This window comes from Hevea brasiliensis, chromosome 16 (genome assembly GCF_030052815.1).
Source record: "Hevea brasiliensis isolate MT/VB/25A 57/8 chromosome 16, ASM3005281v1, whole genome shotgun sequence".
NCBI classification, from domain to species: Eukaryota; Viridiplantae; Streptophyta; class Magnoliopsida; order Malpighiales; family Euphorbiaceae; genus Hevea; species Hevea brasiliensis.
In genome coordinates this window covers 3,071,658-3,086,860 of record NC_079508.1, presented here as the reverse complement: position 1 = coordinate 3,086,860, position 15,203 = coordinate 3,071,658, and the positions used below count along the sequence as shown (strand labels likewise).

The following is a 15,203-nucleotide window of genomic DNA, read 5'->3' as shown; positions in this document are numbered from 1 at the left end:
TATTTTGATCGATTCTGCAAAATTTTGGTTCCCCACACAAACGGATGAATTTTAAGTGAAATTTAATATGGGAACTCTTGATATGGGGTATAAACACCTTGTAAATTTTCAAGAATTTCTGGGTCTATTTGCTATGTGAACATAATTTGATCTGATGCCACAAAATTTTGGTTCAAGAGTAAACGATATCAAACAACCCCAAAATTTACACCCAACGTCTTAAACACACCCAAATAATCTTTGAGTACAGTTTGTGCCAAATTGGTAAGTCGAACTCAATGAACCGGATAATCTCTCATGCTTAATATCAAAATGAAGGAAGCAAAATGGATGGCTAGAATAATCGCTTTAGCTTGATTAACCCAAAACCCTAAGACAAACCCAACAAAACAAATTTTTAAACAAACAGTCCAACTAAACCCCAAGAGCCAAACAAGAAATATGAAGAAGGTAAGAAACACAAAGAATAAAAAGCAAATAGAGAATCTACCTTATTTGGACGTCCCTTTGCTCGATACCAAAGCGATGTGAACCTTCAAGTAATTGGTAACTTGAAAACCCACATTCAAGAATTAAATGAACAATATGGAAAGCACCAAATCAAGATGTATGAATTTGAATCTTTGAACCAAAGACAATCGATTGTTGTGTAATTCAAAGAAAATATCGTAAATGGGATTCTTGACCTAATTCATATGGAGAATGAATAAACCAAGAATATTATGCACATTAAACCTTGCAAGATAGAATCTCAGCAAGTTAATGAGCTTCACAAGAACAAAGGCAACAGCCAATTTACTCACTAGAGGAGCAGAAACAATCTCTCATTAATATTCAAGTGTGTCCTCCACTCTCTCATTACACTTGTATTTATAGCCTCTTGGCTTCAAAGCTAAAGACAAAAGTATCCCTACTTTTGTAACAGCTGTAGGGAGCTTTAAGTCCAAACAAAAATTAATCTATCAAAAGACTAAAAACTCCTTACAAAAAGTAAATTTAATGCAAAGACAAATAAGGGCATTTAAGTCCAAAAGAGAAGTGGTTATAACAGATGGAATATTCCTTGAAAAAGGTGCCAGCAGATACATGTACATGGGTTGGATCTGGTGCATGCATGTCCACAGGTTATTCCATGTAATCTAATGCTCCATATGACACCTGGTCACTTCTAAGCATAATTTTCACCAAATTTAATCCTTTACATTTTTCTTCATGCCATTCCAGCTTATAATCCTTGCTCCTTATGATTTCACAAATTAAATTCTGAATTGATTTAGCTCTAGCCCTAGTAATTGGACCTTGGATGAAATCCTTTGTTGTGGATGTAGCTTGATTCTCATCATCAAGGTTTGGGTATTTGTATTTGATGAAATACAAACATGAATCCTTTAAAAAGTTCAAAGAATTTCAATCTGAAGTAAAAAATCAAATAGGAAAAAGTATTAAAGCTCTTCGATCAGATCGTGGAGGTGAATACTTGAGTACTGAATTTAATGAATACTTGAGAGAGCATGGCATTGTTTTCCAGCTGACTCTTCCAGGAACACCATAGCTGAATGGTGTATCTGAAAGGAGAAATCGTACCTTATTGGATATGGTAGGTAGTATGATGAGCTATACTGATATGCTAATCTCCTTTTGGGGATTTGCATTAGAATCAATTTTGTATATTCTGAATAGGATTCCATCAAAATTAGTATCTTCCACACCTTATGAGATATTGCATGAAAGAAAACCAAGTCTTAAGCATGTTAAGATTTAGGGTTGTCCAGCTTATATCAAAAAGCTAAACACTGATAAATTGAAAACCAGATCAGAAAAGGGTCGATTTGTTGGATATCCAAAAGATAGTTTTGGATATTATTTTTATTTGCCTACATCACAAAAGGTTGTGGTAAGTAAAGATGCCACATTTCTAGAACAACAGTTTGTTCAAGAAGGAAGCAAAGGAAAGCAAATAGAGTTAGAATTGGAGAATTCTAACCAACCAACAAATTAGATGGATATGGATCCATCTAGTCAACCTACACCTATTGATGAAATATCTACAGCTGTTCCTCGTAGAACAACCAAGGTATCTCAACCACCAGTGAGATATGATTTCCTTCATGAAGAAGAACAAGAGTTGTCTACTCATGAAGAAGTAGATCATAGAGATGATCCACTTACCTGTGAAGAAGCTATATTAGATATAGACTCTTCAAAATGGATTGATGCTATGAAATCCGAGATTGATTCCATGTATAAGAATCAAGTTTGGGATCTTATTAACCCACTTGAAGGTATTGCACTTATAGGGAACAAATGGGTTTTCAAGAAGAAAATTGGTTCTGATGGAAAGTAGAGACCTATAAGGCAAGGCTAGTAGCGAAAGGGTTTTACCAAAGGTAAGGAATCGACTATGAGGAGACTTTCTTACCTGTTGCCATGCTTAAATCAATTAGGATTCTATTAGCAGTAGCTGCATACTATGATTATGAGATTTGGCAGATAGATGTCAAAACAGCTTTTCTCAATGGATACATTGAAGAAAACATTTTCATGGAATAACCTAGGGGTTTTGAATCCTAAGATGGTTCCAAAGTATGCAAGCTAAAGCGATCCATTTATGGGTTGAAACAAGCTTCGAGGAGTTAGAACATCCATTTTGATGAAGCCATTAAGTCATTTGGCTTTATAAAAAATGAGGATGAGACATGTATATAAGAAGGTTAGTGACAGTGCTATCACTTTCCTTATCTTATATGCGGATGACATTCTATTGATGGGTAATGACACAGGTATGTTGACAACTATAAATGTATGATTGTCAAATACATTCTCCATGAAAGACTTAGGGGAGGCAGCCTATATTCTTGGGATTCACATCTATAGAGATAGAACGAAAAGAATAATTAGTTTATCCCAAAGTCTATACTTGGAAAAGGTGTTAAAGAGGTTTAACATGCTTAATTCCACGAGAGGATTGATACCAGTGAGATATAGTATCTACCTTTCTAAAGAGATGTCTCTAAAGACACCTGAAGAAAGAGATAAAATGGCTAGGATTACATATGCTTCGGCTATTAGAAGTTTAATGTATGCAATGTTGTGTACTAAGCCGGATATCGCATATGCTGTTTGTGTGACTAGCAGGTATCAATCCAATCCAGGTTTGGAACACTGGATAGTTGTCCCAAAGTGAGAGACCAAATGTGATAACAAAAAACCTTGAATGCAGGTTATTTCAAGGCTTTAAGCAAGTAAAAAGTGATTTTGAGCAAGATTTGGCAAAGAAATTTCATTGAAAAAAGAGAAAAGGAGAGTGGTTTTTGAGTTAGGGAGAGAAGCGCAAAGGGGGAGAGTAAGAGATTGATGAAATGCAAAGCAGGAAAAGTTTTTAATGCCAACTTTGGCTGCCAGAAGGACCTTTTTCGGCTGCTGAAGTAGGTACTACACAAAGTATAAAAAAGGTATTAAACTTTTGGCTGCAAAAACCAAGCATTTTGGCTATTGAAAAGCCTTTCTGCCTGGTTTTTGAAAAATAGGCTTCCAAAGTTAAAAAATTTGTATAAAACCCCTTCCTTTTTTTACTAAGCAATTTTTAAATGCAAAATTTGAGATAAAAACATTAAAAGAAAATAAATAAATGAAAAATTCCTCCTCATTTTGTCTTTAAAAAAAAATCAAAACCTTAACAATTTTGAAATTATGATACAATGATAAAAAAAATTTGTATATTATGGAAATTAAACTTTTCAAAGAAGAAAAGTTCGAATAAAAGAAACTTTATAGAACTTAAGTTAGAAAAAAAAATGAATCCTTGAAATTTGAAATAAATAAAAAATCAATTTTAGTTCCAGGAAAATTTTATAAAAGTTTACTCAAACAAAACAAACACCAAGCATAAAAGCACTTCAACAAAAAGAAATAAAGCAAGCTTAGCGCATTAACACAAAAAAAAAAAATTACTACTATAAGCTTGCATTAAACATTTTCAATGAAAAAAAAAATGAACCAAATAAAAAACATTACAAAATCATGCATCATGGCTATTAAGTATTCCTAACTCTCTTTTAATAAAATTAAGCCTATCTTCACTCAAGGGTTTGGCAATGATATCAACAAGTTGGTTATTTGTATCAATAAAATCAAGAACAATATCACCATTTAGCATATGATCATGTATGAAATGATGTCTAATATCAATATGTTTGGTCCTAGAATGTTTAATGGGATTCTTAGTCAAATTAATGCACTTGTATTATCACATTTAATAGGAATGTGATCAAGAGACACTTCAAAGTCTCTTAATTATTGTTTAATCCAAAGATCTTAGCTATAACAAAGACCCATCGCCACATATTTGACTTTGGCAGTTGAAAGTGTAACCAAATTTTTTTTTTGAGATACCAAAAAACTAAAGATATCTTAGGCGTTGACAAGTACTAGAGGTACTTTTCCGACCTAGGATGTTTTTGGCAAAGTCGGCATCCGAGTAGGAACACAAGTCGAAAGATGCATTTCTAGGATACAATAGACCTAAATGCAATGTGCACTTAAATACTTGAGAATGCATTTATAGCATGCAAATGAGACTCTTGAGGACATGATTGAAAACGTGCCCATAAGCATATGAAAAACATAATATCCGGTCTATTAGTAGTAAGATATAATAAGCTACCAATCATACATCTATAGAGCTTTTCATCAACTGGCTTTCCTTTTCATCTTTGTCTAACTTGGTGTTTGTGCCTATTGGAGTTCTACTTAGCTTGCTATTCTCCATCCTAAACCTCTTGATTAGCTTTTTTATATACTTAGTTTGGTTGATGAAGATGCCATCCTTAGCTTACTTGGTTTGAAGCCCAAGGAAGAACTTAAGTTCTCCCATTATGCTCATCTCAAGCTCACTTTTCATAGTATTAGAAAACTCTTTACACAAACACTCACAAGTAGCACCAAATATAATATCATCAACATATATTTGTACTATAAGGATGTCTTGATCATGATTTTTTGCAAAGAGAGTTATATCAACCTTGTCTTTTGAAAAACCATTTTGCAAAAGAAAATTACTTAGTCTTTCATACCAAGCTTTAAGAGCTTATTTCAAATCATATAAGGCTTTGGTCAATTTAAAAACATGATTTAAAAATTCATGTTTTTCAAAATCACGAGGTTATATAACATAAACCTCTTCTTCAATAAAATCATTTAAAAATGCACTTTTCATATCCATTTAAAAGAGTTTAAAATTCATATATGATGCATATGTAAGCAAGATTTTGATGGCCTCTAATCTATGAGGGCAAAATTCTCATCATAGTTAATGGTCTCCTCTTGGTTATAGCTTTTGGCTACCAACCTAGCTTTGTTCCTAGTTATACTGCCATCTTCATCTAGCTTATTTCTAAACACTCATTTGTTGCCTATGGTAAGATGGTCTTTAAGCTTAGAAACTAAGGTCCAAACCTTATTACTTTTAAATTGGTTAAGTTCTTCTTCTGTTGTAAGCACCCAACCTTCATCACTAATGGCCTCATCAATAGACTTAGGTTATATTTGAGAGATAAATTGTAACACCCCTCACGCGTCTATAGTATAGTCGAGCAATGTGTGCTACATTCGGTGCCAGAGCACCCTAATTTATCTCACTTTATTTCTTTAAAAATTTTGTTCTCATTATATTTAATATCGATAAATTTTCAACGGAGAAACTAGCGGAGTTTCCCGTATTTTATTATCATTTGACGTGTTTTACTATTCACCTGTTTGAAAATTCAACAATATTTTCCAATAATAATCTCATCCATACTCATATCATCATTTCAAAAATCATTATTTAATTCAAATCTGTACTCATTGGCACAAATTCATTCATGCTCCATTCTTATAGCAAAATTCTCAAATTTGCATTAATTTACATGATTTGCAATAATTACATAAATCCTTAATTTACATGATATACAAATTAATTACAATTTGCTAATTTACATTACAATATAAGAAATAAATAACATACACAAAATACATGATATGCTTAATGTGAGCCCTATCTACATGTATTGCTGAAGAGGTGACAACCTTTGACACTCTGCAGATCAGAACTCAAAATCTTTGTTTGGTATTTGCTGGGCTTTAACTTCAGTACCTGCGCGAGGAAACAAATCCATCGCGCTAAGCATTGCTGCTTAGTGGTGCAATAATATAGCAAGAAAATAATATACAAATGAAGGTATAAATAAACCATAGTTTGAATAATTTAGATTTATAATTAATTTAGTTTCTAATATTAATTGTCCTCTATCCTGCCATGTTCCTTTTTGGAGGTGCTCAGTTCAGAAATTTGCATTGTTCCTTTTTGGATGTGCTCAGTTCAGAAATTTGCATTAATGATGTACCAGATACGATTAATCTAAAATTTAAACTTATACTTATACTTTTATGTATGTCACATTTGTAATGTTATTAAGTTATAATTCTCTTACTAGTCTTTTTATCACTTCCTTGATACTTTCTAAGTTGTTTACAATCATTTCGTAATATTTAAATATTTTTTTTTAGAACTAATTTCATTTACTTCAGACTATTCTAAGAAACAAATTTTTGGTGCTAATCTAATTTATTTCAGAACTTCATACTCATTTATTTGCTTTCTAGCATTTTTAATTGCTAATATTCGTAACTTATTTTAATAAATTAGACTGCCAAAGTAACCTATGATAGGCTAACTAAACTGGATAACGGGTCATTGGCACTGGACATCGCGGTGCCTCGGGCCGTCATATCATGGGACGCAGAACGTCAACCACGTGTGCAGTCAGTTTGGCTAAAAAGCCATGATAATACATAATCGGGCATTAAAGCCATGAGTGCGGGCATAAAGCCATGAATACGGGCATAAAGCCATGAATACAGGCATTAAGCCTTTCGTAGTAGTGCTAAAACAATACCCTACTGGCATGTCAATCTATCCAATCTGACACACATGTCTAGGCAACACAAGGGCACATAATATCATTAAATATTAATATATTATGTTTTATGACTTCATTATTTCATGACAAATGCCATAATTTATACAGTCATCATAATATTCATACATTCCTTACATCATTCATATTGATAACAATTCACATTCAAAACATCTTTCCTTTCTCTCTTGATGGGAACTTAAATCCCAAATGGCACTTTTATCTCATCTATACATTCAACAATCCATTCATGTAAAGAACATTTCATACTTCAAGTTGTTTTGCTAATATATTATGAATTCCACTGGTGTTGGGAGTATAAATCTCAATTACCTATTCCAAGTAATCCATGAACATTTCATAGATTCTAAATTTCATGCCTTAATTTCCTCTACCAATTTAGTTCTTACACTTTGTGTCTTTGTATTACTATTCACCTTACTATTCATTCAAATTGTTGACTTTTTTATACATAATAAATTTATTGAACCTAAATTCACCAAGATATCACATTTTGCATTCTAAAGTTGTTGGTATTGGTTGCCAATACCATTTCAATGGTTAGTGTTAGTTATTCACAATTTTCAGATTTCAAGTACTAAGTTTACTATTCCATTAGTCATTTGTACAGTAGGAATTTGACAACATTGTCTTCATGAAAGTTGTTCCTTATTGTGTCTAGTTACATTTCTTTTTTTGAATCACTCTATTTGGAGTTTCGTAGCTTAAGTTATGGCCTAAAAACCATAACTGGCCGGATTGACCTGTACCCAGATTTTCTAGGCAATTTGGTTCTGCCAGATTTGGTGACCTAAGTTTTGTTGGCAATTTGACAAGGTTATGATCAGAATTTGGATTTGTGTTCTTCATGAAAGTTGTAGGTCTATATCTCAACTATCTGCTGGTAAAATTTCAGGTCAATTGGACCCATCTACACTGAGTTATAACCAAATGAATAAATACTGTTTATTTGGTCATTTTGCCCAGGCAGAATGCAAGTCACCCGTTAGGGCAATTTTTCGGTCAACTTGGTTTGGTTTTCTCTGCAGGGTTTCTTCACCAAAGTTGTGCCATTATGTGTCTAGTTTTATGTCCAATTGGCCTTGCACCAATTGAACCTATACAACTCCATTTATGGCTCAAACAATACATTGGACTCAAAGGTCCGAATTTCCTACACAAGAATCAATACTCCCAAATTCAATTCTCCTAACTCCACAAACTCCATTTGACATATTTGGCACTTCTAATGGTCATTAAATCATCTCAAAATCATCAAATTCCAAGCAATAATACAAAAACTACGTTAGGTCAAAACCCTAACTTATAATTTCAATCTCAATCATACATCCATGCAATTTGATTTCTAATGCCTTAAACTTCATTAATCAACTTCACTAACTAAAACAAAATCATCAAAACCATCAAATTCATTTACTTCCTAGGGCTGCCACAAATTGAAACTTCAACATATTCCAAGTTTTCTTTTCTTTTCATGCCATTTCAACTTAATCAAGCATGCTTTTCATGCTTAGGAAAGAAAAAGGGTATAGTTAGTGCATTAACCTCTTTAACCACTCTCTTGGCTTGTTGAAACTTTAGAATTTTTTTCACTTTCTTTAAATTTCTTGGCAGCCAAACACTTCTCCTTGGTGTGGGTGTAATTTTTAGTGAAGGTGGTTAGGGCTTTTAGGGTGAGAAAGGGTGAGAATTCAAGCTTGGAAGCTTGAAAAATGGAAGAAGAAACTGTTCCATGGTGGTGCGGCTGGTTAAGGAAGAAAGGAGCAGATTTTTTTTTTCAAGTTTTGGTCTCTTTTATCTCTTTTTATGTGTTTAATAAATTGTGATTGGTGGAGGAAATTTAAATGACATCATATGATGTCATAATTAGGTATTTTCCTTCATTTTCTTTTCTTCTTTTCTCTACTCATTCTCAATGTAATTTTTAGCAATATTTATTCATATTTTAGATCATAATAATTATTTACTTAACTGGACAAGTCAGCCAAAAATCATATCTGAAGACGATATGACCAAAATGCCCTCCGTTTGGCTTAACAGACTAAAATTGTCTGTACTAATTGAAAAATTTTTCTAAGCATTTTCTTGGCATTCTAATGCCATAGAACCCTCAATGACTCTTCTCTGGAGTCCCAAAAATTATTTTATGAATTTTCTCTCGAGTTTAGGGCTTCTAGTTGCGAAGACCGTAACTTCCCACTAGGTTACCTATCGCTAGGGCACCGGCTCATTTAACTTAGTTGTATTTTATTTTTAAAATTTTTCCTTAATTTTTTTATTAATATTTGAGTTAATTATGGTTCCTCACTTTATTTAAATATTTTTTCCAGACGTTCTAGCTGTTCAGACCGACACCGGTCACTAGAACAGTAGAATGTGCAGAATTACTACAGTGAGGGTGTTACATAAATGCAATATTATTATAAATATTTCTAATGTAGGATCTAGTTGTTACTCCTTTTAAAGTTTCACGAATGATTTAGTCCTTAGATGATCCTTTTATCGGTCTGATCCTTCTTGTAGGTCCGATCCTTAGGCAAGTCTTATTAAACTCTTTGATATGGAACTAGTTGTCGTAGTTGCTCTTTAAGTTCAACTTTATCCTCCAATACCTTCAAGGGATCTTCCTTGAGATGAGTTTGATCTCCACTAGGTTGGGGATCTTTAAGGGTCAACTTGTCAAGGTTACCTACAATATCATCATCATAAGAAACCTCCTTTCTAGGAGCAAAAGGATTAGCTTCAATAATATAATATTTATTGACTCCTTAGCAGCTAAGATTCTCTTATTGAATACTCTATACATTTTACTAGATTTAGGGCACCCTAAGAAGATACCTTTATTGGTTTTAGAGCCAAATTTATCTAAGTTATCTTTAGTATTTAGAATGAAACATTTACAACCAAATACCTTAAAATAGCCTACTTCAGGTTTCTTTCCATTTCAAAGCTCATAAGGGGTTTTTCTTTAGAAGAGGTCTAAGTAAAACTTTATTTGAAATATAATAGCCTTCACCCAAAAATAGGTAGGTGACTTATATTCATTGAGCATAGTCGTTCCCATATCTAAAAGAGTTCTTTTTTTTTTCAACAACATTATTTCGTTTGGGAGTTCTAGGAAATGAAAAGTTATGAGTGATTCCTGATGAGTCACAATATTTTTCAAATATTTGATTGTCAAAATTTTCTACCATGATCACTCCTAATGGAAGATATTAGAAAACCTTTTTTATTTTAAACCTTTTTTGAAAAACCTTTCAAAAGCATTAAAATATTCATCCTTATGAGCAAGGAACACAACCTAAGTATACCTAGAGTAGTCATCAACAATAATAAATGCACAATGTGTGACACCTAAACTAGTCACTTTAGTTAGACCAAACAAATCCATATGCAATAATTAAAGAGGACTAGGAGTAGATACCTTATGAATTGATTTAAATAAACTCTTAACTTGCTTACCCATTTGACATGCATCACACACTTTGTCTTTTTGAAACTTGATCTTTGGAAGCCCTTTAACAAGCTCATCCTTGTTCAAGTTTGCAAGAACCTCCATGCTAGCATGTGTAAGCCTTCCATGCCAAGTTCAAGAGTCATCACTAGTAGTACCTAGTTCATCATAAGAAAATTCAACAACATCATCATTTAAAGTTACCTTATTAGTGCTTTCTTCTATTGCCATAAAGCATATATTGGCAACTTCATCACTGATCTCCTCATCTTAAGAGTCACTTAATTCATCCCATATTGTTTTTTCTTTTTAAACTTTTTGAAAGGCTTCTTCAACTTAGGACACTCTGATTTGATGTGACCTAGTTTGTTTCATTCATAGCATATGATTGGATCCTTTTTGTTACTCTCACCCTTATCCTCCTTAAAGTTCTTTGAAATGAACTTCTCATTTTGGAAGAGCATTTTCCTTATTCTCCTATTACCAAAGCCAACTCTTCTTCATCTAATTCTTCATCATCATCACTTGAGTTTTCAAAAGAAACACTTAAAGCTATGTTCTTCTTAGTTTTGGGTGGCTCCTCTACTTGTTCTCTTTTTAGAGTCATCTCATAGTCTATGAGATTACCCAAAAGTTCATTAAGTTGCACTTTGCTCAAATCCTTGGCATCCTTGAGTGAAGTCATCTTTGGTAGCCACTCCTTAGGAAGGCTTATTAATATCTCCTTCACGAGCTCTTCATTGGTAAATGTCTTCCCAAGTGATTTAATTCCTTCCATACACCTATCATACATTTGGTTAATTATCTCATCAAATTTCATTTTGAATAATTCATATTGGTAGATAAGGGAATCCATCTTGTTCTCCTTTACTTGGCTTATACCTTCATGAGTGATTACCCAACATCCTAAATTTCCTTGGCAGTGGACTTCATACACACCTTGTTATACTCATTTATACCAAGAGCATAAAACAATACATGAATTGCTTTGTCATTTTGGGCCACTCTTCTCTTTTTTAGCTTCACTCCACTCACCCTTAGACTTAGCTGCCCTATTTCCATTTACTATCTTAGTAGGAGTGAAAGGACCATTCTCAACAAAATCCCACAAATTTACTCCTTTCAATTTAATAAAGTAATAAATTCTATTTTTGTAATATAGAAAATTATTACCATCAAAGAAAGGGGGTCATACCACCGATTAACCTTTTTGAGCATTGAGGGTTGCCATTTGATCTTTGCTCTAAGATGATTAAATCTTGTCGAATAGAGACTAGCTCTGATACCACTTATTGTCTCTTACGCACCAAGAGGTAGGAGGATGAATTGGGTTCTAATTAAAAATTTAAGGCTAGAAAGAAAATTTAAAAATTTGAAGCACAAAGAAAGGAGAAGGGAAAAAAGATGAACATGAGGATTTTATAGAGGTTTGATCCCAAGCCTATGTCCTCTCCTTAAGGCCCTCCTTGAAAGTCAACTCCATTAACTATCTTCTTTGGGTAAAGATCAAACCCTTACAATCCTTGAGAGCGATCTATAGCTCTCTTATAAGCTCTTTTTCACACAAGAGCAATTTAGTGCTCTATAATAACCTAAGCTCACTCTTAATAGCGAGATACATGATAAATTACTTAATAACCTCACTTTCAATTTTAGAACACAAATAATTAAAACTCAAACATAAGCTCTCAAATGATTAATTGCTATGATTCAAGTTCTAGAGAGAGAAAGAGATGAAATAGCTTGAAAATCAATAAAAACTGAATCAAAATGATTGTTGTAACTTCTTCTCATTCATAAATACTCTTTATTTATAGTTTCAACAAGAAAATGACCATTGGGGGTGCATTTAATGGAAAAATAGTCGTTGAACCACTTAAAAGCCCGTTATTTTGACTTTTTAAAACCCAGGTTCAGCTACCGAAGTCCCTTACTTTAGTTACCAAAGTTCTTGCATCCAAAACATCATTTTTAAAGGTTCACTTTGACAGCTAAATTCCCTTACTTTGGTTGTGGAAGTCCTTTCTATCATGTTTTCCAAAAACTTGAGAAAAGCATAACTTTTGATCTAGAAATAAGATTTTCAATCTGTTTAAAGCATTGGGAAGCTAATTCAATGCATTTTCCAACTAAAAGACTTTCCAGAAATAACTTTGCATCATTCAAAAATTTAAATTTAATTTAGCTCTCCCTTAGTCAAGAATTAGGTAAAAAGCTAAGTCAAACAAGAATTTCTAAGTTGCCCATTAGCCTACACAAATAATTATCAGATATTCACAAGGTATAAAATAAATAAAAATTACATTGTATGATCCCATAAAACTTTGCTTGCTTTTCTTGCTCTTATCTAACCTTGATTTGAAGTAATTTTAAATTTTGAATTTGGGACCTACAAACTTAACATAAATACTTCCAATATAATTAGTAGCACACTAATTATTTGTTATCATTAAAATATGAATTAAGACACCTAGGTCCAATAATACTGTTTTTATATAATTAATTATTTTTATTAGTTTTAATAAGCTTTTACTAATTTTAATAAGTTATTACTAAATTTTATTAAGTTATTCTTATTTTATTCTTTTCTATTACTTTTATAATAAGTTTTGTCTTCATTTCATTTCTTTGAACTTTAGGCCATCTTTTTGTCTTCAACACGTGCATGTGTGCATGGAAAAGAGCTTGACTTATATTTCAAGAATTGGATGTTTCTTTGATATGACCATGCCATTTCAGCCTATGTAGCATGAATTAAAGCCTCAAATTGAAAATTGAAAGAGCTCATTAGTCTCTAGACCATAGTTTGTTTATTTATTTATTTATTTTTTATGCCTAACTGATAGGGATTTGCTAAGGTATATGGATAGCACCTTTTATTAACATAAGAGGAACTTTTGGCTAATTTTTAATGCAGTTGCAATAAGAATTCACTTAGCCAATTTCAATACTGCTGCAAGAAGAGATTGAGGGAAGATGTTCTTTAAGGCTTGCAATCACAGAGTTTTTCTCCTATTCTTTCTATTTATTTTGATTCTATTATTTAATTTTCATTATATTATAGGATTAATTGAATTGGGTTTTGATTTCTTTATTATATTGAACTGAGTTTAAAGGCTAGGATTATTGATCTAGCTTGGATTGATATTTAATTAGTTTATCAAATTTAATTTTCTTTATCTTTGCAAAAGTTTAATATTGTTCTTAATGCCTTTAAGTGATTCTTGAATGCTTGATTGATCTTTTTCTTTGATTCACACTGGAAGGGAAAATTGTAAAATTGAATTAAGTATTAAACCTTCACAAGGATAACAATTAGGTTGGAAATGAAAATGGGACTTGTGGGAATTTGGGAAATAGTCATAACCTTAATAAATTAATTAGGACTTGTCTTTATATTGGGAGATAGGTAATAATTTTTATTTGATTTTTCTTATTTAACTTAGGTAAAAGGGTTAGATAATTTAGGAATATTATTCCTTGCAAGATAACTAAATATGGATTATTGAAATGATAAATTGAATTGAATTAGTGCCTTAATATAGTTGATTTTCTTTGTGGCTGATAGCCAATTGATAAATTAGCTCATTTTGTTTTCGTTATTAATTAGTTAAATTCATTTACTTCATAGTTTAAATAATAATAGTAATTCATAGATTTTTGTAGTTAGTAACCAGTCCTCGTGAGATCAACATTCTATTTCATCAGTATATTACTTCAACGACTTTGTGCACTTGCATATTTGCCCAATCAAGTTTTTGACACCATTGTTGGGACTAGCATTATTAATATCAAAAATAAGAATTTTTGTTATTAGTTTGGGCATTTCTTTTGCTTTTATTTTTATTTAATTGGTGTTTGCCTAATCTTGCGATTATGTATGCAAAGGTTGAGCAGTGTTCATTCTCTTTTATTTGATGTTGAAATTGAATGAATTTGTAGAAGAAACGGAAAAGTTGTTTGAGAGAGGAAAAAGACTAAAACAAAAGCAGAAATAGCAGAAGACAGAGCTATAGTTGAAGGAGGCAATGATGCAACTGCAAATCAAACAAATCCCAAGCCATTAAGGGATTATGCTATGACTTCCATCAATGGGGCAACATCTGAGATAGTTAGGCCAATAATCTAGGTTAATAACTTCAAAATAAAGCCAACAATCATATAGATGATCCAAACATCCATACAATTTATAAGGCTATGAAACGATGATCATAATGTCCACATAGCAAAATTTTTGGAAATCTATGACACCTTCAAGCATAATGAGGTGTTAGAAGATGCAATTAGGTTATTGTTGTTTCCATTTTCTTTAAGAGATAAAGCTAAAGCCTGGTTGCAATCTCTTCTTGCAGGTTTTATAACTACATGGAATGATTTGGCTCACAAATTTCTAGTAAATTCTTTCCACCAGCAAAAATTGCGAGATAAGGATTGATATCACCAATTTCTTGTAAGTTGATATAGAAACACTTTATGAAGTGTGGGAAAGATTCAAGGATTTATTGAGGAAGTGTCTGCATCATGGACCACCCAAGTGGTTAATTGTTTAAACTTTCTACAATAGCTTGAACAACTCAACCAGAATCAGCATTAATGCTACAGCTGGTGTATCTTTGATGGTTAATTCCATTAATGAAGCCTAAGATTTGTTGGAGGAAATGGCTAATAACCACTACTAATGGCCATAAGAAAGGCATATGTTAAGAAGACCTATAAGAGTGCATGAAATTAACTCTATTTCAGCATTCGCAATTGAGGTAGATACTATCTCT

The 15,203-nt window shown here is 32.4% G+C and overlaps 1 non-coding gene across 1 annotated transcript; it reads right to left on the bottom strand.

Moving 5' to 3' along the window:
- Positions 1 to 14,852: 14,852 nt before the first annotated feature.
- Positions 14,853 to 14,959, bottom strand: LOC131175192 (small nucleolar RNA R71). Its single transcript, XR_009145354.1, has one exon. It is a non-coding gene; the product is annotated as a small nucleolar RNA R71 (small nucleolar RNA).
- Positions 14,960 to 15,203: the final 244 nt, after the last annotated feature.